Source organism: Homalodisca vitripennis, chromosome 4, assembly GCF_021130785.1.
Source record: "Homalodisca vitripennis isolate AUS2020 chromosome 4, UT_GWSS_2.1, whole genome shotgun sequence".
NCBI classification, from domain to species: Eukaryota; Metazoa; Arthropoda; class Insecta; order Hemiptera; family Cicadellidae; genus Homalodisca; species Homalodisca vitripennis.
In genome coordinates, this window is record NC_060210.1 from 18108560 (window position 1) to 18134398 (window position 25839).

The following is a 25839-nucleotide window of genomic DNA, read 5'->3' on the forward strand; positions in this document are numbered from 1 at the left end:
ACTGGCAACAGAAATCTACTACGGTCAACAGAAATCTACTACTGGCAACAGAAATCTACTACGGAACGAAATCTACTACTGGCAACAGAAATCTACTACGGTTAACATAAATATACTATGGGCAACAGAAATCTACTACGGGGAACATAAATCTACTACGGACAACATAAATCTACTACGGGCAACAGAAATCTACTACGGAACGAAATCTACTACTGGCAACAGAAATCTACTACGGAACATAAATCTACTATGGGCAACAGAAATCTACTACGGTTAATATAAATATACATGGGCAACAGAAATCTACTACTGGCAACATAAATCTACTACGGTGAACAGAAATCTACTACTGGCAATATAAATCTACTACGGTCAACAGAAATCTACTACTGGCAACAGAAATCTACTACGGAACGAAATCTACTACTGGCAACAGAAATATAATACGGTTAACATAAATATACTATGGGCAACAGAAATCTACTACTGGCAATATAAATCTACTACGGTGAACAGAAATCTACTACTGGCAATATAAATCTACTACGGGCAACAGAAATCTACTACGGGCATCATAAATCTATTATGGACAACAGAAATCTCCTTCGGACAACAGAAATTTCAAAGAAAATTCCATGGTGGCTGCTCTTATTGTTTTCCAGTACTCCGAACTCAATAGTTTCGAGGATGCAATCTCCTAATCCAACTCCAATGACACACTCATAGCCTTTTCATCCCCTCCCTACTGCACAACCCATCCTCCTTCCATTCAACCAGACCGGACAATAGCCCACTCTGACGCAGGTAATCCACGATTATTCGTGAACCTGCTGACTGTTGGAGGTTGGTAATATTCGGATCGAGCTTCCGCTAATGTATTATTTACTAAAAAAGCACGGTAATATTGAAATTATTTTAAATAAAACTGTAACATTTGGTAAAGAACGATGGCCGTCCTAAATTGATGTGAGACCGATCAGTAGGCTCCTGGCAGGTATTAAACTTGTAGATGATTCTAAACAATAGATCTGGGGGCAAAATTCCCAGGGTCAACGAAATTTACGCTATTTAAGAGCTTATAAGTGGCTGCTAGGATTAAAATCCATAAGTATTATTTAAAGATAAAAACATCCATAAGGGAATGTCGCCGGCCGAGCCATGACACTTTGGAATTAAAAAATATACTCGTACATTAGTTTACTTGATATTGAAGAAGACAGGATTTTTCGAACATTTACCATCGTTCAGTGATGTAAAAATCAGCAACACTACGTTTCGAGATCTGCAATCTGATCTCTTCTTCAGGTAGAATAAATAACTTAGCACATAATAACAAACTAGGTTAAAATAAACAAATCATACCAGAGCGTTGTGACACGCGTGATTCGGGAATCACAACCACCATGTTGTGTGTCAACTTCACTAACTCTAAAACATGTACTTAATAGTAAAAACTAAAAAACTAAACACAACACTTATTATTTAAACTAAACTGCAGAATACAGGTTACAATAGGTCTGCATTCATCGACCAACCACCTACAACTGAGAGATCAGATCGCACATCTCGAAACGTAGTGTTACTGATGTTTTTTATTACTGAACGATGGCAAATGTCCGGGAAAATCCTGTTTCCTTCACAATCCTTCCACCGTAAAAACACTTTAAAAAATTACTTGATATTATTTAAAAAATGAAAAGGAAATCGGTGCTTTTTTTTAGAATTATTCAGCCTGTCCTCATGGGTCAGTACCATGTGCGAAGATCTCTTGAACAGAAGAAGGCGGAGAGTCGGTAAAATGCAAGACCGACAATACTGATAAATAAACTCTCTCTAACTCAGTCTTAAAGTCTAACTAACTTGTCAGAACGTGCGGCCAAAGGTGACATCTTAAACTGTGCATTTAGGCTGAACTGTAGAATAGTCGGAGTTTTCCTAGAAACGTATAATATATCGGACTTAGATCAGAGCTAGAGATAGCGCAGTTCAAATCCTGTCTCTTATATTTGCACTTTTATCAGTACCTTTTACTGTATCGACTCTCCCTCTTATTCTGTTTGATAAAATCTTTTCACAGGCCATCGGGCCAAAGCTCAAAAAGGGATCGGCCTCTTCTTTAAATAAAAATAGTTCTGATATTTAAAAACCATTATTTTTAGAATTACTATTTTATTACAAGTCTTTGTGTTACTTATTATATTGTACTTTTTTAAGGAGGTTCTTTTTACAGCAATAAAACTTTAATTTGATCGCACTAAACTTCTGTCTCTCCATTTTATAGAGTTTCCGATTAGAGAGCCACAGTCTCGAAACTACGGTAAATGTCTTCAACGATGCATTATAGGCGATGTAATCATACCATTGTCTACGTAATAAAAAGAAACAGACAAAGTCTTTGTTGCAGTTATTAAAGATATAGTGAAAATAGTATATATATTAAAATTATAAATAAAAAACGGACGGTTTAAAAACTTTAAAAACTCCAATTAGAGAGTCACACGCTACTGTGAAGATCTTCTTCATTGACGCATTGTAAGCGATGAATCAAAGCATTGTTACGTAATAAAGAGAAATATACAAAATTCTTGTTGCAGTTATTAAAGATATAGTGAAAATAGTATATATATTAAAATGATAAACAAAAAACGGACGGTTTAAAAACTTTAAAAACTCCAATTAGAGAGTCACACGCTACTGTGAAGATCTTCATTGACACATTGTAAACGATGAATCAAAGCATTGTTACGTAATAAAGAGAAATATACAAAATCCTTGCTGCAGTTAATAGAGATATAGTGAAAATAGTGTATATTAAAATGATAAATAAAAACGGACGTTTTAAAAACTTAATTTTAGATAATTGTTATTGTGGAGGAAGGGAAAGATAAAGGTAAACATAGAATAGATAAACAAGGTGTCTAGCAAAATAACAAATCCACCTTCATGCTGCAAAGGCAAAGACCAGTGAAATGTAAGGAAAACATGGTGACCTCTTGAGGCGAGAAAATGAAATGTTTCCTTTCCATCAAGTTTAATCCCTTGTAGCCGACAACTTGCCCAAGTTTAATCCTTTCCGCGAGAGAGAATACGAGAAGATCAACACGTCTCTTAGTTGAAGAGAAGAGAGAATCATTTTTATGTAGCAGAGATTACATTAGTGGTAGTGCTGTTAAAAGTAACACTAGTTCTATTATTAAAAGAAATAAATTAGTGTTTTCAAACGTTCTAAAAAGTTTGGGGTTTTTGGCTCGACGGAAGAAAAAGATGTGTATCTATATTACCAGCCTGCGATTCATGTATACTTACTTACGTATTTTCGGATCGATAAAAAAGTGAGTGTAATGGACGAATACAGTTGATGGTGTGACTTTGTAATAGCAAAGATGAAGTGGATTCTGAACCATGGAGTGTTTGGAAGATTTCTAAAACCCAGTTTCCAAAAAGAAATTCCATTCTATTACACTTTGGTTGACTTTCACATCTTTGTAAGGCTTCATGTAAAGTTAAATATGACAAATAGGTGGCACAGATTCCCCTCTGGCACGAACCCTTTAACCGATTGTTAAGAATGCTGAGCCCCATTCCTCCTATACATAATCAGATATAAGTAAAAACTCAAGATCATTATTAGTTAGAGAAGACTATTATTCTGGGAACTGTGCAAATTTCTCTCCTGTTTGTCTATCCACACGACATGTCGAAAAGGTCGAGTTGAGCAATAAATTTGAAATTTGCCTCGTTGGGAAGGGTTGAATGCTGAAAAACTACTTAATGTGTAGAAAACTCGGTAGAACCAAGTGGACTTAGGGATACCAAGAAAGATGGTGTAAACCTTTCAACAGCAGTATAACCAGAAACAGTGCCGACTAGGTAACTCTGTGTGGAGTCGCTGACATGAAACAGATGCTGAGAGCTTCGCATTTTATGTATAGTTAATCTAAACCGGAGACATTGAAAGTTGGTGTAGACTTGTCAGCAGTACAAACAGAAACAGTGCCGACAAGGTGACTGTGAGCGGAGTCGCCGACAAAGCCCGACCTCTCTTGGCTGGCCGCCTAATTAATTAGTGTAAAGTTGTGCACAACTCCGGTACAGCGCGTAGCTGTGATGATGAGGGGTGTGAGGGGGGAGGGGTGCGCTTATCATCAACTAAGCTGCCCATGTGCGAGTTCCCAGCCCGACTGTGACTTACGACACCAATTTGCAGCACAGCGCATAACACCTCATGCTCACCGACAGAAGCATGAACTGAAAACTAATGCTGTCTGCTTGGGCTGGTTTTATGAGGGAGGGTATTTCTGTGTAACTTGTACCAATTCCTCGATAAATGTGTCCAGGTACAGTGTAGAGGGCGTTAAAACATAAAAGGACGCCTTAAACAGTAACTCATTTTTGCCAGCTTTATCAATTTTGGGAACGGTCAGCTAGGGTATCTAGGGTTCTCTTCTGTCAAGACGTACCACAGTGTGAAAAAAGCCCTAAATCTCAGAAACATATGACACCAATCATATGTTTTCATAATAAATTTCCCAATAGTGTTTTTGGGTGGTAAACAAGTATATTTGTACTTACGACCGTTGTGTCGTTATAAAGTTAACATTTTTCTTTATATAGGGATGTAATTTATTTATAAAACGAATGAAAAATTAACCACCACTTGACGTAAGAAGGAAACAATATTTCCGGATAGTTTCTATCGCTCGATGATAAAAAATCAGTAACATTACGTTTTGGGATATGCAATCAGATCTCGTCTTCATGTGAATAACAATAATAAGCCTTGTGTTTCTTTACTTATTCACCTGAGGAAGAGATCAGATTGCAGATCTGGAAACGTGGTGTTACTGATTTTATGTATCACTAAACGGTGGCAAATGTCCGGAAAAATCCTGTTTCCTTCACAATTCTCCCATCGTAAAAAAAGCCTCCAAACAAAGGACTTTACTTAATGCTTTATTATATTTATCGGTATCTGTGCCATTTATATCTGTCAGCTAATATTACTAAGCAGTTTTTTTATCACATTCAACCATACATCTTGATTCTTTAAAAGGCGGGATTCAAACTTTGATAAGGGTTTTCTAGGGAGTAAATTACTGTACTAGCTTATTAGAAGGGTTTAATTAATGTGAATAGCATCACATTAACAAGGTCTCTTTAAAATGTCATCCATGACTTCCTGGAAAATATATCTCTTTATTACCACGAGAAGTCTCTATCTGTAGTTTTTTGTGTCCTTTTCATTAAGCCTTTTGCAACTTTTCTACATCTTCATCGAATTATGAACGAAAAACTTATTTGAATCAAACGCGGTTTGGGAGCCAAAATTAACAAGAAACCATTAATAACAACGGAATATTTCTACTCAGAAAGGGAGATAGTCTTTACTCAGGATCGTAATTGTAACATTTTAAATAAGTTGTTTTTGGTAATGTAGTTTGTTTAATATTAGTAATATAAATTATATACATTTTATAATTAAGTATCTAATATTAAATTGATTGATTGAAATACACCTAGACGTACCTAGACAAAAATAAATATAATATGAGTTGTCACTCTTGCCATAATTGTAGCTGTTCGTATTTCTTTATATATATGCTTTGTGCAGTTGATATTTATTTATTTATTATTATATTTGGCATTTGTTTTGTATGTGTATGTGTTTCTCACTCGTTATTGTTAAGGATGGTAGTTTGTATTGTGAAATGTTTTATTTATTTATTTTTTTACTTTGTTGGTGTTTATAAATCTTTGTCACTTGTTATTCATTCTTAGTTTTTTTTTGCATTGTCACTTATTTAAAAATATTTTATTAACATTATTGTTCATTTATATATTTCTTTTTTCTGTTCTTGTTATCCATTTATAGTTTTCTGTATTGTTACTTATTTATGGATAGTTTGTTTTTGCACTGTTATTTATTTCTAGGTTGCTTATCTGCTCAACAATTATTATCATTACTGTTATATTTATTATAATTTGAACTTATTATGTACACTGTCAATCATGTCTAGGAGTATGGAGTCCAATCGCATGTTTGGCTTGTCCCTGTCATGTCTGGGCACTATAATGGTAATTAGCTACCTTGCACTGTGTTTATTGTTATAAAGTGGTCTTTGACCGTTGAAACGAAATAAAATAAAATAAAATGAAAACTTTTATCCTGTTTACTGTTAAAAATCAGTCAGCTTTAAACTTGTAAAATATTTTTTACAGGTGTTATCTTGCACTTATTTCGATAGAGCCCTTAAACGAAAGTAAGTACCATTTTCAACTCTAAGGGTCGGAATAGTATGCGGGACTTTCACTTTTGAGGATAATTAATTAAGTTTTATATACTTCAGGCGTACTTCATTTTTGGCATTTTGCCAGCTATTGAGTAGTTTTATCATACTGTGTCGCGTCGTAACAAATTAGGCTTGAATGGTTTTATTAGGTAACAATCTATACATCAAAATAAGTCACAAAACATTGTTTTTTTTTGTATTATTGAGGAATCTTCACCTACTGCCAGTTCACCTCCTAGGAATAGATAAAACGAAAATTCCGTGAGATATTATATGGTTTTCTTTAATAAATCTCTGAGAATTTGAATCTTTTTAAAATTATTAAATACTGCACACCGAATCGTAGCATTTCAACATTAAGTTTATGAGTAGAAAATGAAATTATGCTAAACAAAACTAAAAAATATGGTGTTATACACAAGGATATTTCCAAATATTTTTTAACTTGGGAAGATAGCAGCGTTCTGGAGGTAAAATTTTTTCAAGAAAACGCAATCTGTGACCCATTTTTGAAACCGTAATTAAAATTTATCACTGAGTCCATTAAATTCACCATTGTGACAATTTCGTATGTTACTTTAAATGGATTTGTTAGCTAATTAAAACCAACTGTAAAACTGTATTGTACAACTTGAATTTCAATGTTTAGCTTTCTAAAATCATGAGAACTCAAACGAAGTTATCAAAATTACTTTATGAAATCTTTTTCAGACCTTTTCATTACCGATTGTATTTAACATTATTATAATATGACATTAATACACGATATTTTTGTACCTTTACCGTTTAGTAATTGCCACTCCCGATTCAGAGTCAGGACGTGTACCCAATATTAAACTTACATACTCTAGAACAGAAACACACTACTGATGGTAGATATGAAGCGATGGTATGTTATGAGGTGATGGTATGTTATGAGGCAATGGTATCTTATGTGGTAATTGTATGTTATGAGGTGATAGTATGTTATGAGGTGATGGTATGTTATGAGGCGATGGTATATTATGAGGCGATGGTATCTTATGAGGCGATGGCATCTCTTGAGGTGATTGTGTCTTATAAGGTGATAGTATGTTATGAGGTGATGGTATGTTATGAGGCGATGGTATGTTATGAGGTGATGGCATCTCTTGAGGTGATTGTGTCTTATAAGGTGATTGTATGTTATGAGGTGATGGTATGTTATAAGGTGATGGTAATGATGGTATGTTATGAGGTGATGGTATGTTATGAGGCGATGGTATATTATTAGGTGATGGTATCTTATGAGGCGATGGTATCTCTTGAGGTGATGGTGTCTTATGCGGTGATTGTATGTTATGAGGTGATAGTATCTTTTGAGGTAATTGTATGTTATGAGGTGGTGGTATGTTATGAGGCTGTATTCAATATATTGTCGGTTTAATTTGGTTTAAAATGGTTTGTGTATAAAAAAATCCGTAATGCAAAATTAATTTAAATTAACAATTGAAGTGATGTCGCGGGTAATGAAATGAAATGAAAAATGTCTTTATTAGAGGCGAAGTTAAGACTATAAAGTCCTCTCCACCACTTAACCACATAAAAAATTAAACTAACATATTTCATTAAAAATCAAATTCATTACATTTATGCCATTTTATGGCCACTTTTCTTGCATTCATCTGAAGTAACACAAGAAGTATTGAATAAATGGATAGTGACTTTACTTTTTTTATATATGATAAAAAAATGTCTATGATCTAAAAGCGTAAAATTCCTTTAAAAAATCGCTAATGAAACCTGTGACAACTCATTCAATAGGGCGGATTACCGGCAACTTCTAAAAACAATGCCATGTATTGAAGGAGAATTTGTATTGAATTAGATTGATTCAAGCGTACAATACATTGTGTGCTCATTGATTATTTATTATCACGTTTCCAGAGATACGATATTCTAAAAATGATAAATGATGCCTCTGATTGTTAGGTGAAAGACAATGGCGAGTGACAGGGTCGGCCGATAGTAGTGATGAAGTGATGGCGGGGGGCGGGGGGTTGATACAACGAGAGAAGAGAATCAAAAGGTTGAAACCGTAACGTGTCAGATTAGATGGGGGGGAGGGGGTGTTCATACCTTCCAATAGAATGTACGAAAATTCAAATATATATTTGAATTATCTTACATTCTTTTGGAACATCTATCGTACATACCATTTGATTGTCTTCTCCTACACGTACAGAGTGTTAAAAAAGTCCCGCACGGGTTTGATAATTCCCGATTCGATCTTTCCCGAACGAGGGTTTAGTAAAGTAATAAATCATTACTGTACCAATAAATCTACTTTTTGAAGTAACTACCATTTTTTTATCGTGTCGGGAGATGGCCTACAAGGAGTAGGAAGGAAATCTTAAATGTTAGCAGAGGTCGAGTAGTACGTCAAATTAAAGGTCTTAGTAGAGTACAATGCCGCAAATCTGATCTCAAAAGATTGAATCTTTGGAAAGTTACGCTAGTTTAAACTTTGAAATATTTTCTATGTACGTCCTGTAGTAGATGGTTTAATATTATTTTCTTAGCTCAAGTTGTGAAAGTTAAATTTAGTAAATGAGTACTGGACATCAGAAATTGTTTTTGAGGTATTTAGTGACTCTTCTCATCTAGCTACACCGTTTTAAAGTGTAATGTAAGATTTAAAGTTACAACAAGTAAAGTCCAAATCCAACTTAAAAATAAGAACTTATTATTATACTGATACCAGGTTTTTCCTTTTATCATTAATCTCTGCTAAGCAATCCCTTTATAATAAGGCATTTTTTATATAATAGTGTAAGGATGTTAGGAAGAAACTGTATATAATGTTGCCTTGGACGAAACCGAGATTGAAGAAGTCTACTCAACAAAAGTCCTTGGAATACACTTTGGATCAAGGGACATGGGATTGACATGGGATTGTCACGTTTGTGCAAAATTGTCCTCAGGCAAATGCACAAACATAAATATGTACTGAGACAACTATTCAAATACTACCAAACTCAGGTGCTGATGACGGCATATTCTGGAGTAATTTACTCACATCTGTGCTATGGCTTTTTGGGGAGGTTGCACAAACTTACATTTTTCCAGAATGTTTATTATTTAAAAAATGGCCATTAGAATAATTGGAAACCTGCAACTTAGAGAATCGTGTAGACCAGCATTCAAAAATCTGAAACTGTTGACATTACCCTGCCTCTATATTGTATAGACGTCTCTTTTTTCAAGACAAATTGAAATCCTAAGAGGTAGGGACATACAATCTAATGAAACCAGAGGCAGGGATAAATACCGATATGGGAGACACAGAACGGTGGCTTACGAACGCTAGTCTTCTCAGGCAGAAGTTCTGTTTGTCAACCAATTGCCCAATTCAATAAAAATGCTGCGATGCCCGAGTCATTTAAAAATCGTCTCTAAATAATTGTCTCCGCGTTGACTTCAAAAACATCCTACAGCATAAACAAGGTTATGTCTCACGTTTGGGAGATCACATGATTGGCTGACTGACATTGGGACAAGAGTGAGAAAAACTTCGAAATGAATCAGAAATGGGACGAATGTAATAATTGTATGTAAATATGAGGTTCAAATGTAGTGAATGAATGCAAAATTTTAGTATATAATTCACTTTGACGGTTGCGATAACATGTCTGTTTTATACGCAATAAAACATATTATTATTGTGTTACTATTTGAGTGATGGAATATGTACTATGCATAGAGAGCAGAGTGGCTTAGGACCTCAAATAAGGCGTAACGAAGAATTATAGCCCAAAATTGCCTTTTTAAGTTAAATATGTCATGTGTTCGTTTGATATTGTGCAAAGCCCCTAGTTAGATATGGAACAACTCTACAAAGCTTTGTACTAACACTTGTACACTTTGCTTTAACATTATTTTACACAATGTTTGTATTGGTCTTTATCTTATAGATAACCTAATACTAACAGACATTATAATGTCTGAGATTGCTCCTGAAATAAGTCAAGCCAGTAAAGTATTGATTGATGGTCTTGGGATGAAATGTAAGCGTAAAAGCTAATGGTCAATTAATAAATTGGTCGAGGGAAGGCCTAAAGGTACCTATATAAGAGGAGTGTCCGAAGGAAGAATGCACACAACTGAAATTAGGTTACGGGTTTATTTTTATTGTTATCTATAAAAGCGAAAAAATGATAACTTAACAATTATTGAAGGGAATTCCACAAAAATAGATATTTACGAAATAACCATACATATATGCACATCGTGTCTGACTCATTTACATATGTCAAACGCATATCTGTGTTACACACATTTGAAATTATTTTAAAAATTTTATGACCGAATAACTGGATGACTCCCAGTTCCAGATTGAGACACCTTTTGCCTGTACACTAAATAGACTGTCCCGACTTATATAGAAGCATCCATACAGATCTTTGCTATTATAGACGAAGAACAAGTTATTATCAAATCTGTTACGAATAATTCATTCACACGTTTAAACGTAAAGAGACAATAATTCTGAACGAAGAATTACGCATAGATTACTGACCACCCGATTACAGCCTTGTTGAATGTTGCAAACACGTTCACGTTTAAACAGGATTGGGATTGGGCAGTAGAGCCACCTGGTGGCGAAACAACAAACTCAACATCTCGTACGGTTTAGTTACAAGCGGCGACATCAGAGAGTGCTGCTATACCTCTGTGAACAGTTTAACAGAATTCAAGATAGGCTAGTATGCTTCTATCTCAGAAAATCATGCTGTAATAATTAGAAAATATAATTAAAAAAATTTAATTTTTTAACCATAAACAGTAAACAGTTTTAAAGTATCTGAAGAGAAAACTTTTAATTGTCAGTATTTATAATAAAAACAGTTGATAAATAATTAGTTCACAGTAGCCTACATAATATTATAAAATTTAGACATTTAGAAAATAATTTTAAACTAGGAAGAGCATCAGTTCTAATACAAAAATTAACCACAATGTTTATGTAAAGGCGTTTTTTTACGCCGTAAAACACTGTCGATGCACAATTGACCAAATTAATCCCAACTTGACCATTGTAAGCTTCATATTAAATTTATTATTACACATTCGAAGTAAATTTTCTAACCTACGAGTTAGATCTGTTTTACGATTATTATTAATTTATTATTATTAACAAGCCCAACGGGTAAAATAGAAAAAAGGTCGAAGTCGCCAAGAACGTAAATCTTTTATAAATAAGAAAGTTTATGTTGTCATATCCTATTAGTTAGTTTGACAGTTACTCGATATTTGTATTATTAACTTTACAGAACTTAGACAGGTGGTATAGAATGGAAAATTAATCTACTTTATCCTTTCCTCCTTGTTTTATCCGCATACATAATACATTATTTTTGTACTTACAGAACCTAACCCTTCAGAAGACATTATTCATGATAGCCAACCTTCTATTAGTCACTCCACGTGAAACTTGTTCAAACGTTTCACAACATTTGTACGCAGCAGGTAAGAAGCTTTTTAGTAAACGTTTAAAAAAGCGGAATGATTAACACGCGAATTAATTCTCGGTTTATATTTCAAAACATACGATTCTAAAATAACTGTTGATCCTCCGTGTAAAATGAACTAATGCTAACAGAACGTGTCCACACGATGTGGTGACCATACACAATACGGGTCACAGACAATAGGGTAAGCAGATAATGCTATGCGGTTAACAGGCTCGACCAAATCCTATCATATTGGAATATTGGTGAGATTATACCGCATTAGCCATGTTAATGCATTGTCACTCGCCAGGGGAACTGATTTGTGAAGAGTTTTGTTGCTGTGAAAACACAAACAATACTGTTATAAGAGTTTTTGTTTTTTTTTTTAATAAAATCTGTTGTTGTCGGTAGCAACAGTGATAGAGGGTAAGCTGGGAACCGGAAATGTGAATATTAGATTTGACATTGAGAATATTAGTTGAGGTGAGTAGAATGACAAGCGTCTGTGTTAATGTCTAACATCAGATCATCAGTTATGGAGGATTGGAGGGAATGTAAACTGGAGTCCGAAGATTTGAACTTGAGATTTGACATTGAGAAAATTAAGTGAGTTGGGTGGAATGACAAGCATCTGTGTTAATGTCCAAGATAAGATCATCAGTTGTTGAGGATTGGAGGGAATGTAAACTGGGGTCCTTTGTTGTGAACATGAGATTTTACATTGAGAGTGTTAGTTGAGGTGAGTAGCAAGACAAGCGTCTGTGTTAATGTCCAACATCAGATCATCAGTTATGGAGGATTGGAGGGAATGTAAACTGGAGTCCGAAGATTTGAACTTGAGATTTGACATTGAGAAAATTAAGTGAGTTGGGTGGAATGACAAGCATCTGTGTTAATGTCCAAGATAAGATCATCAGTTGTTGAGGATTGGAGGGAATGTAAACTGGGGTCCTTTGTTGTGAACATGAGATTTTACATTGAGAGTGTTGTTGAGGTGAGTAGCAAGACAAGCGTCTGTGTTAATGTCCAACATCAGATCATCAGTTATGGAGGATTGGAGGGAATGTAAACTGGAGTCCGAAGATTTGAACTTGAGATTTGACATTGAGAAAATTAAGTGAGTTGGGTGGAATGACAAGCATATGTGTTAATGTCCAACGTCAGATCATCAGTTATGGGGGATTGTAGGGAATGTAAATTGGGCTCTGAAGATGTGAACATGAGATTAGACACTGGGGATATTAAGTGAGGTGGGTTGAATGACAAACATCTCTGTTAATGTCCAACATCAGATCATCAGTTATGGAGGATTGGAAGGAATGTAAACTGGAGTCCATTGGTGTAAACATGAGATTTGACATTGGGAATATTGGTTGAGGTGTGTGGAGTAACAAGAATCTATGTCAGTTGTTGTATAGTAACATTATTTTGTAATCATATTAGTATGTAAGAACATGTAGCCATGATTGTATGTATTATTTAATGTGTACCAATAACGTAGCGCAATAGTGTTAGCTTGAGACGAGTAGACGTTAGATAAGTAATAGATATACAACATTATCATTAACAAATTGTCACTGCTCACACAGCAATCTACAGATCATTAGCACTTTGGACAATGATATGTACAGAGCGATAATCGCTCTTAATGGGTTGTGTTATTTAAGCCCTGCGAGGCGCAGCAGTAGTCATCAGTCTCCGCAGACTGCACAGTGAGGAACGGTCACGGTGTTGGGATCAGTCTCCGCAGACTGCACAGCGAGGAACCAGTCGCGGTAGTAGGCAGAGTAGTTAGATGTTGGAATTGTGAAACATAAGTACCACAAAGTATAGTGTTAATAGTTTTATTCTCAGTAGTAATTTTATGCAGGTGTTTTCATTTTACATGTTGTGAACAGAGTTTTGCCAAGTGACTATTTTCAATAAACTTATTTTAACCCGATGTACCGAGTCATCTCTTGAGTTCCTACTCTTCAAGGTGAACATTGTTACGGGTTATCTTGCCACTCGGGTAGCCCGCTAACCGTCCCCGCAACATAAATGGTGTCAAGCGTGTGGTTTCACCTGGAGTTGACATCGGGACATTAAGTGACTACTGCCTGGAGGACGTCAGCACAGCCGGCAGAGAAGAAAAGAAGACATCGCAAGGAGAAGAAAGAAGAGAGACGAGGCGACGGGGGAAGACGACGTGTTGGATGATCGACGCCAACCACGCCACTACCAGCCGAGAGAAGGAGAGACCAGCACTATGAAACATCTACTGCTTCAAATGGGGAGTGACAGCAATTGTTAAGTGGAACCAGACTCTAGAAAGAGAATTTAAGAGTAGTCTAAAATTAATAAGAAAAAGATTTCGAATTCTGAAAGAGAGCTCAATGCGAAGTGTAGGTTAGTAAAGTGTGTAATAGAGAAAATAAACAAAATGAATTTAGAAACAGCGGTTAAACTTATACCTCTGTATGGTGACAGTAAGAATCATGACTTGAATTCATTCGTAGACACAGTAACATTTATATTAAAGAATTGTGAGTCTAGTGAGCAAAAGCAATACCTAGAGATAGCCAAAATTAGACTTAGGGGAGACGTAGCAGCAGCAGTTAGGCGCAATGAGTTAGACACTTGGACCGAATTAAAGAAGTTCTTGCGTGAACGTGGAGATAAACAACAGAGTGACTCTTACATTGAGGATCAGCTTATATACATTAAACAAGGATATAAGGAAAAGATTAGAGATTATGCAGATAGGATAGAGAAGCTAGGGCACAAATTAATCATAGCACTAGCTAGAAGCGGAGTTGAAACTAAAGCTGCGGAAGTCTCAACAGAACACCGTATGCACAAGAGTTTCACTAAGGGCGTAAACGAGCCAATTAGGGGAATATTGCTGAATAGAAAAACTACATCTTTCAATGATGCAGTAAAGGATGCTTTAAGTCTAGAACTTGAATTAGAAGAGGATAGGGATCTAGATCGGAGACGAAGACCACAGAATAGCATGACAGATGACACTAAACGTTTGAATTGCAACAAAGTTGGGCATAAAGCAGCAAATTGTAGGAGTAGACCTATAAGTCAAGTTAAGGCTATGACCAGTCAAAACACATGTTTCAATTGTGGTAAACCAGGACATTTTGCCCGTGATTGTCGTGCACCAAAACAACAGTATACACCACGATTTGCCAACACACACCAAAACACATATCAGAGACGAGAGCAGCAAACAAGTGTACCAAATAGGCGGAATGAGCAACAGGGAAACGGGACATCCCTTCCGATGAATTCCCGCCCCGGAAGGAACTCCTTTGCGCACAAGTCGGGAGAGTACAAGGGGGACGAAAAGGCGTCCTCGAGTTAGAGATACAGTAAAGTGAGACAGGAACATGTAAAATGCTAATAGATAGTGGATCAGATGTAACAATCCTAAAGTTAGCCAGCTTACACGATGATGTTTGGATTAGAGACAGTAGAGAAGATAAGCTCATTTTAAACGGTATAGGAACCACAATAACAACAATTGGACAGGCTGACTGTCACATTAAAATAGGAAACCAGGAGATAATACACCCTGTACATATTGTACCCAAAAGTTTCCAACTAGACGAAGATGGCTTATTAGGATATGATATTTTAAAAAGACTAGGAGTAAAAACAGATTATAATACAATGCAAATGGAAGACAATCAGATGATTAATATGAGCAATGTAAAGGTAAGCCAGTCCGAATGTTTAATAGACACTGCACAATTGAACGAGGAGGAACGAAATTCTATCAAAGCATTATACGATGAATTCAAAGATGTATTCCGATATCCTGATCAGTATTTGACATGCACAGACACAATCAAACACGAAATTCCTACAGATCCAAGTCAACCTCCAATTAATCAAAAACCTTATAGAATACCAGAAGCTCAAAAACAAATAATACAAGAACATATTGATGACATGCTTAGTAATGAAGTAATTCGGGAGAGTGCTAGCCCCTGGAATTCTCCTATAGTATTAGTACCCAAGAAAAGTACAGATGGCACACCTAAGTCTAGGATGTGTTGTGACTTAAGAAGACAAATTACCAAAGTTGACGCCCATCCACTACCCAACATTACTAAGATTTAAGACCAGTTAGGGGGGATGACCTATTCCTCAACGCTTGATTTAGCATCCGGTTATCACCAAATAGAGATTAAAGAGAGTGATAAAGAAAAAACAGCATTTAGCGTACCTCAGGGACATTTTGAGTATAACCGAATGGCATTTGGGCTAAAAGGAGCACCAGCCTGTTTCACGAGATTAATGAATGAAGTGCTGAGAGGACTAATAGGGAAGGCATGCTTTGTATATATGGATGATATAGTATGTTATGGGAAAGATTTGAATAATCAAATAGACAATTTGAAACGAGTATTCCAAAGACTAAGGAAACACAAGCTGTTGTTTCAACCTTAAAAATGTGCATTTTTAAAACAAAGCACGGCATTTTTGGGTCATGTAATTACAAGAGACGGTGTCCTACCGGATCCTTCAAAAGTAGAGGCAGTCAAAAAATTTCCCATCCCAACAAACACTAAAGAACTAAAAAGCTTTCTAGGGCTTGCAGGATATTACAGACGATTTATTCCAAATTTTGCTAAAACCGCCAAACCCTTAAATAACCTATTTAAGGAAAATTTTCGACTTTAAATGGACTAATGAAGAAGATGATGCTTTTCAGAAGATTAAAGAGAAATTAATTAGTGAGCCTGTATTACAATATCCAAATTTTGAAAAGGAATTCTTACTGATAACAGATGCATCACAGGAAGCTATCGGAGCCGTACTATCACAAGGAACGTTAGGTAAAGACGATAGACCAGTATCTTACGCTAGTCGGACTCTGAACAAAGCCGAACAAAACTATAGCACCACAGAGAAAGAATTGTTAGCCATTGTTTGGGCAATTAAACAGTTTAGACCATATGTCTGGGGAAGACATTTCAAGGTAATTACCGACCATCGATCACTGAGATGGTTAATGAGCTTAAAAGATCCAGGAAGTCGATTGACTAGATGGACGATTAAACTGAGTGAGTACGACTTTGAAGTAATCCATAGAGCAGGAAAGGCGAACGGAAATGCCGATGCACTGAGCAGAGTACAGATAATTAAAATAGGAGCTTCACCAGAAGAAATTCTTGAAAAGCAAGATGAAGAAGAAGAAATAAAGAGTATAAAAAGAACTCTTGACACATACAAGAAAGACGAAGCAGGTTATGTGTATTATGTTGACAACAGAGGGCGACGTAGACTAATAGTCCCCCAGGATAACCGAATAGCAATCATGCAGGCGCATCACGACACACCGTTTGGAGGTCACCAAGGTATAGAAAGAACATCAGAGCTAACCAAAGAAAGGTACTATTGGAAGAATATGGATGTTGATATCGAGAATTATGTAAAGACGTGTGTAAAATGTAATCTGAAGACAGCCACGAGAGATGAGAAGGCACCTGTTCCAATGCAATTAACTACACCAGTTACACGACCTTTTCAGAAAGTAGCTCTAGATGTAGTCGGTCCACTCACTAAAACACATGCAGGGAATCAGTACATACTTACATTTCAGAATCATTTTACTAAATATCCAGAAGCATTTGCTATTCCAGATCAGAAAGCCGAAACCATTGCTAGAGTATTCGTAGAAGAAGTAATTTGCAGCCACGGTATACCAGAAAAACTCTTAACAGATTTAGGATCAAATTTCACAAGTGAAGTTTTAAAAGAAACGTGTAAACTATTAAAAATAGAAAAAATCCAAACAACTGCTTACCATCCACAGTCTAATGAAATATTAGAGAGAAGTCGCCAATCAATTATGTCACATCTAAAATGTTTTGTAGAAAAGGATCAAACGTATTGGGATACTTGGCTACCGTATGTCATGATGGTAGGGCTATACAGGAGCACACCTCATGGTACTACTAGGTACTCTCCATATTACTTACAACACGGTAGGGAAATGAGATTACTCACTGATTGGATGAGAGAGGAACTTCAACCTGATCTATCTGAAGATGACTTCGTAAACGAAATAAAGAGAAGACTACAAATAGCTTATCATAATGCTAACCAGCACATAGAGAAGTCTAAAGAAAATAGTAAGGCTCAGTACGATAAGAAGGCGAAAGAAAAGAATTTTGAAGTCAATGATTTGGTGTTGTTACACTCACCACAAGTGAAGAGAGGAAGAAGCAAAAAATTAAGTATGCCATGGATAGGACCTTACAAAATTATAGAGATAAATAGTGATGTGAATGTAACTATCAAGAAAGGAAGGCAGGAATATAAAGTTCACATAAACAGAATAAAACACCTCAGACACAGGAACTAAAGCAAGTTTTATTATTGCAGGTGGTGGGAGTGTTCCTCTTGACCTTACCTGGAGGGAGCACCAAACGCTACCGAATTTAAGGACTAGATGACCGACCAGGATTGTATTACATGTTGTGAACAGAGTTGTGCCAAGTGACTATTTTCAATAAACTTATTTTAACCCGATGTACCGAGTCATCTCTTGAGTTCCTACTCTTCAAGGTGAACATTGTTACGGGTTATCTTGCCACTCGGGTAGCCCGCTAACCGTCCCCGCAACACAGTGGCAAATCTTAACTTGTTATCGTGGTTATCAATACCCATGGATAAGAGGGTAAGATAGGGACTTGAGATGTGAAACTGAGAATATTAGTTTATACCAACCACTGCCTTTAATAGGGCAGGTCATGTAACGCATCCACCTACTTAGATGACACCGGAGATGGATAACTTGATGTTGGAATAAACTCTCAGTGGGATTACCAACCACTGCCTTTAATAGGGCAGGTCATGTAACGCATCCACCTACTTAGATGACACCGGAGATGGAAATAACTTGATGTTGGAATAAACTCTCAGTGGGATTACCAACCACTGCCTTTAATAGGGCAGGTCATGTAACGCATCCACCTACTTAGATGACACCGGAGATGGATAACTTGATGTTGGAATAAACTCTCAGTGGGATTACCAACCACTGCCTTTAATAGGGCAGGTCATGTAACGCATCCACCTACTTAGATGACACCGGAGATGGATAACTTGATGTTGGAATAAACTCTCAGTGGGATTACCAACCACTGCCTTTAATAGGGCAGGTCATGTAACGCATCCACCTACTTAGATGACACCGGAGATGGAAATAACTTGATGTTGGAATAAACTCTCAGTGGGATTACCAACCACTGCCTTTAATAGGGCAGGTCATGTAACGCATCCACCTACTTAGATGACACCGGAGATGGAAATAACTTGATGTTGGAATAAACTCTCAGTGGGATTACCAACCACTGCCTTTAATAGGGCAGGTCATGTAACGCATCCACCTACTTAGATGACACCGGAGATGGAAATAACTTGATGTTGGAATAAACTCTCAGTGGGATTACCAACCACTGCCTTTAATAGGGCAGGTCATGTAACGCATCCACCTACTTAGATGACACCGGAGATGGAAATAACTTGATGTTGGAATAAACTCTCAGTGGGATTACCAACCACTGCCTTTAATAGGGCAGGTCATGTAACGCATCCACCTACTTAGATGACACCGGAGATGGAAATAACTTGATGTTGGAATAAACTCTCAGTGGGATATATTTTTCGCTGTTGCTAGCTTATAATAAGATATATAAATTCCTAAAAGTCACAGATCTTTCATTTGTTTTTCATCCAACTCTTTTACGAACATAAATGAATAAGCTTTTTAACTCTAACTTTTTAAACAAATGCTTAAACTTTACTCTTTGCTTAAACTACGCCTATAATATTATTCCTTGTAATATATCCTTAACACTCCATATAAGGAAAAAATAAGCAAACGATACAACCACCTTAATAATTACGTTTGCACTTAGGTCCTCCTGCATAGATACCTTGAGACTAGTTCTCAAAGTGTTACATTCAATACGTATTTCAATGATCTCGAAGTAAAAAGTTATCTTAAAATCTTAAAATACTGCATCCACCTCATAATCTTCCAACATTATGCATTCATACAAAGCGTTCGATGGATCAAATTGAATGCAATGCTAAATATTGAACTCTCAGAACACTGCAATAATCTTAAACTCTCTAGATATCGATATTAACGAAACTCTCAAATTATTCGTTCTTCTCAAACTTCTAAGTTTTGAATTCACCCAAAACGCTCAATGCATCAATTCAACTTAAACACAGTACTGAAACTATCTAAAAAAACCTGATCATGTATTACAAGAGTTGTAAATTTAAACTGTGATAACTTTTAAGTATTGTAATGTGCAATATCAAGTTGAAGATTAATTCATCTTTAATTGTTTTTTATAGACGTACTATCGGTGAGTCAGTTAAAAGCAGATTGGTAGTGGAGAAGTTGTCGGCTACAAGGGTTGAACTGATGGAAAGGAAACATTTCATTTCTCGCTTCATGAGGTCACCTTGTTTTCTTTCTATCTCACTGGCCCTTACCTTTACAGCCTTTTTGAAGACATGCTCTTTTAAGCCGTTCGCAATGAAACAATCAATGTCCATCAGAGAAACGGTATTCATATAAATAACTTAAATATTTTAAAAGAGGTATCTACTCTTTATAATAAACTATATTTTTTATTTATTACTTGAACGTTTTAGAAAATTTAGGCTCTTACTTGACCCAATTTGTGTAGGTTTACAAGTATGTGGTTGTATTCAGGTATGCAAGAATGAACTCTAATTTGCAGGTGTTGCAAATTAGAGTTTTTGGCTGAGCTTTAGCTTTTACTTATTGAACTGGAAAACATTCATTTATGTCTGATTGTCTGTCCTCGAAAATAAAGTAACCCACAGACTTGAAACTATGCTTTGAAATTCATTTATATATGAGTAACACCCAGTTCGGTGATGCTGCAAGTATCTCCATTTGGCCGAGTGTCAGTGAATATTTTTACAATTGTCTTATGGGTAATTACGATGGCAACAGAAAAATAGCTGGATGAATAAATGAGTAAACAAACTGTTCACAATCATATGAGAGTTTAACTGTGACACTTTTATTTATAGAGTATAAAGAACATGCAATAGAGTGGAATCAGTGTTAAAAGTAGGGGACAATATTTGACTTCAATGGACTCTTACGTTGTAATACCCTCACTAGCTCAAGATACCTTGAGAAAGATTTCATCTGTAGAATTTGCTTTTAGCATTCATGTCTACACAGACAAGATTAAGTTCTACGGTGGAGAATATCCAACCATGGAGTTAAGCCTCATTGATTCCTTTCACTCAGTAGGCTGACACAATTTGTCTGGCGCGAAGATGTAAACATTCTGTTCTGTATGATTGATCGTCTGTCTATTTGTTGGTAGGGCATCTAGAGAAAGAAATTAGTTGTACATATTTGAAATTTTGCATGTAACCTTCCGCTACTGCCGTACCGATAAGTTGGAGCTGGTATGAAGAGAGTTGTAGTTTTCCACGAAAGCCCAAGTTCTCTTAAATGGTCACCACTTTTAACCCTTCTGCACGCACCTCCGATAGTGTAAGAGTTGGATGGTGTGGGGAGAGGGTGTAGGGGAACTGTTTCCGCATATCATCAACTGAGCCGGCCATATGCGTGTTCCCAGCCTTAGTCCTGACTTACGACACCTATTTGTTACCCGACATCTTTCTGTACCTCCCGCCCTGTTCTTAATTTTGGCTCTTGGATTTCAGAGGATCGTGACAGTTTTTTAAAATATAAATAATCAACGCACTGTAAAAACAAAAAAGTCGTAGTAAATAAAACATTTTATTCAAGTGAAAAAATTTCGTTCCACTCAGATTATAAGTAAATAAAATTTGTATGTACTTATTTGGTTAATAATATATGAACATTTTGTGCCTGTAGATAAATAAAATCTCGTGTGTTCATGTTCAAAGTAATAGGGAAATTTCGCTTTATTAAACTGATTTCCATTGTTTCTCACTTCCTTTATTATGTACAGTATGTTCTTGTAGTACCCTCTTATTGTGTAGTCTTATGGTTTGTGCTTCTTCTCTCTGATATGAACCTCAGATACATTATGCTTGTAGTACCCTCTTATTGTGTAGTCTTATGGTTTGTGTGCTTCTTCTCTCTGATATGAACCTCAGATACCATTATGCTTGTAGCGCGCTCTCTTATTGTGTAGTCTTATGATTTGTATTTCTACTCTCTGTATATGAACCACAGATATATTTTGCTTGTAGTGAGCTCTTATTGTGTAGTCTTATGGGTTTTGTATTTCTACTCTCTGGTATGAACCACAGATATATTATGCTTGTAGCGCTCTCTTATTGTGTAGTCTTATGATTTGTATTTCTACTCTCTGGTTATGAACCACAGATATATTATGCTTGTTAGCGCTCTCTTATTGTGTAGTCTTATGATTTGTATTTCTACTCTCTGATATGAACCACAGATATATTATGCTTGCAGCGCTCTCTTATTGTGTAGTCTTATGATTTGTATTTCTACTCTCTTGGTATGATACCACAGATATATTATGCTTGTAGCGCTCTCTTATTGTGTAGTCTTATGATTTGTATTTCTACTCTCTGGTATGAACCACAGATATATTATGCTTGTAGCGCTCTCTTATTGTGTAGTCTTATGATTTTGTATTTCTACTCTCTGGTATGAACCACAGATATATTACGCTTGTAGCGCTCTCTTATTGTGTAGTCTTATGATTTTGTATTTCTACTCTCTTGTATGAAACCTCAGATACGAGTACATTATGCTTGTAGCGCTCTCTCTTATTGTGTAGTCTTATGATTTGTATTTCTACTCTCTGGTACGAACCACAGATATATTATGCTTGTAGTGAGCTCTTATTGTGTAGTCTCTTATGGTTTGTATTTCTACTCTCTGGGTATGAACCACAGATATATTATTGCTTGTAGCGCTCTCTTATTGTGTAGTCTTATGATTTGTATTTCTACTCTCTGGTATGAACCACAGATATATTATGCATTGTAGCGCTCTCTTATTGTGTAGTCTTATGATTTGTATTTCTACTCTCTGGTATGAAACCACATGGATATATTATGCTTGTAGCGCTCTCTTATTGTGTAGTCTTATGATTTGTATTTCTACTCTCTGGTATGAACCACAGATATATTATGCTTGTAGCGCTCTCTTATTGTGTAGTCTTATGATTTTGTAAATTTCTACTCTCTGATATGAACCACAGATATATTATGCTTGCAGCGCTCTCCTTATTGTGTAGTCTTATGATTTGTATTTCTACTCTCTGGTATGAACACAGATTATATTATGCTTGTGTAGCGCTCTCTTATTGTGTAGTCTTATGATTTGTATTTCTACACTCTTGGTATGAACCACAGATATATTATGCTTGTAGCGCTCTCTTATTGTGTATTAGTCCTTTATGATTTGTATTTCTACTCTCTGGTATGAACCACAGATATATTACGCTTGTAGCGCTCTCTTATTGTGTAGTCTTATGATTTGTATTTCTACTCTCTTGTATGAAGCCTCAGATACGAGTACATTATGCTTGTAGCGCTCTCTTTATTGTGTAGTCTTATGATTTGTATTTCTACTCTCTGGTACGAACCACAGATATTTATTATGCTTGTAGTGAGCTCTTATTGTGTAGTCTTATGGTTTGTATTTCTACTCTCTGGGTATGAACCACAGATATATTATGCTTGTAGCGCTCTCTTATTGTGTAGTTCTTATGATTTGTATTTCTACTCTCTGGTATGAACCACAGATATATTATGCTTGTAGCGCTCTCTTATTGTGTAGTCTTCTTATGATTTGTATTTCTACTCTCTCTGATATGAACCACAGATATATATTATGCTTGCAGCGCTCTCTATTGTGTAGTCTTATGATTTGTATTTCTCTACTCTCTGGTTATGAACCACAGATATAATTATGCTTGTACGCACTCATATTGTGTAGTTCCTTATGATTTGTATTTCTACTCTTCTGAGGTATGAACCACAGATATATTATGCTTGTAGCGCTCTCTTATTGTGTAGCGTTATGATTTGTATTTCTACTCTCTGGTATGAACCACAGATATATTTATGCTTGTAGCGCTCTCTTATTGTGTAGTATTATGATTTGTATTCTACTCTCTGGTAATGAACCACAGATATATTATGCTTGTAGCGCTCTCTTATTGTGTAGGTCTTATGATATTTGTAATTCTACTCTCTGGTATGAACCACAGATGATATATGGCTTGTAGCGCTCTCTTATTGTGTAGTCTAATGATTTGTATTTCTACTCTCTGGTATGAACCACAGGTATATTACGCTTGTAGCGCTTCTTGTTATTGTGTAGTCTTATGATTTGTATTTCTACTCTCTGGTATGAACCACAGATATATTATGCTTGTAGCGCTCTCTTATTGTCTTATGATTTGTATTTCTACTCTCTTGGTATGAACCTCAGATATATTTTATGCTTGTAGCGCTCTCTTATTGTGTAGTCTTATGATTTGTATTTCTACTCTCTGGTATGTAAACCTCAGATACATTATGCTTGTAGCGCTCTCTTATTGTGTAGTCTTATGATTTGTATTTCTACTCTCTGGTATGAACCACAGATACATTATGCTTGTAACGCTCTCTTATTGTGTAGTCTTATGATTTTGTATTTTCTTCTACTCTCTGGTATGAAACCACAGATATATATTATGCTTGTAGCGCTCTCTCTTATTGTGTAGTCTTATGATTTTGTATTTCTACTCACTCTGGTATGAACCACAGATATATTATGCTTGTAGCGCTCTCTTATTGTGTAGTCTTATGGATTTGTATTTCTACTCTCTGATTATGAACCACAGATATATTATGCTTGCAGCGCTCTCTTATTGTGGTAGTCTTATGATTTGTATTTCTACTCTCTGGTATGAACCACAGATATATTATGCTTGTAGCGCTCTCTTATTGTGTAGTCTTATGATTTGTATTTCTACTCTCTGGTATGAACCACAGATATATTATGCTTGTAGCGCTCTCTTATTGTGTAGTCTTATGATTTGTATTTCTACTCTCTGGTATGAACCACAGGTATATTACGCTTGTAGCGCTCTGTTATTGTTTGTAGTCTTATGATTTGTATTTCTACTCTCTGGTATGAACCTCAGATACATTATGCTTGTAGTGAGCTCTTTTATTGTGTAGTCCCTTATGGTTTGTGCTTCTACTCTCTGATATGAACCTCAGATACATTATGCTTGTAGCGCTCTCTTATTGTGTAGTCTTGTGATTTTGTATTTCTACTCTCTGGTATGAACCTCAGATACATTATGCTTGTAGCGCTCTCTCTTATTGTCTTATGATTTGTATTTCTACTCTCTGGTATGAACCTCAGATATATTATGCCTTGTAGCGCTCTCTTATTGTGTAGTCTTATGATTTGTATTTCTACTCTCTGGTATGAACCTCAGATGTATACATTATGCTTGTAGCGCTCTCTTATTGTGTAGTCTTATGATTTGTATTTCTACTCTCTTGGTATGAACCACAGATATATTACGCTTGTAGCGCTTCTCTTCATTGTGTAGTCTTATGATTTGTATTTCTACTCTCTGGTATGAACCACAGATTATATTATGCTTGTAGCGCTCTCTTATTGTGTAGTCTTATGGTTTTGTGCTTCAACTCTCTGCTATGACACTCTGGTAAATTATGCTTGTTGTGCACTCTTGTTGTGCTTTAAAAATCACATTACATTTAAATAAGTGTATTAGTGAAAAAAATTATTTTTTTATAAATAAGAAATATGCCATTTCCTTCACATACTTAACGTAAACAATTCATGTCATTAACTTGGACAGTTTTTGTCTGTTAAAGAAGAAAACGCCTAATTACTACTTTAAATAAATACAACTCCTCACAGAATAACAGTATCTCCCCTTTTAACCTGTTCCACGAATGTACAATTAATAAATTAATTTCTATAATTAAAGTTATTTATTGAAAAATGAAAATAGTGCAAAAGTAATTAACCCATATATAATTGTATTGTCTCCAAGCGGATCCGA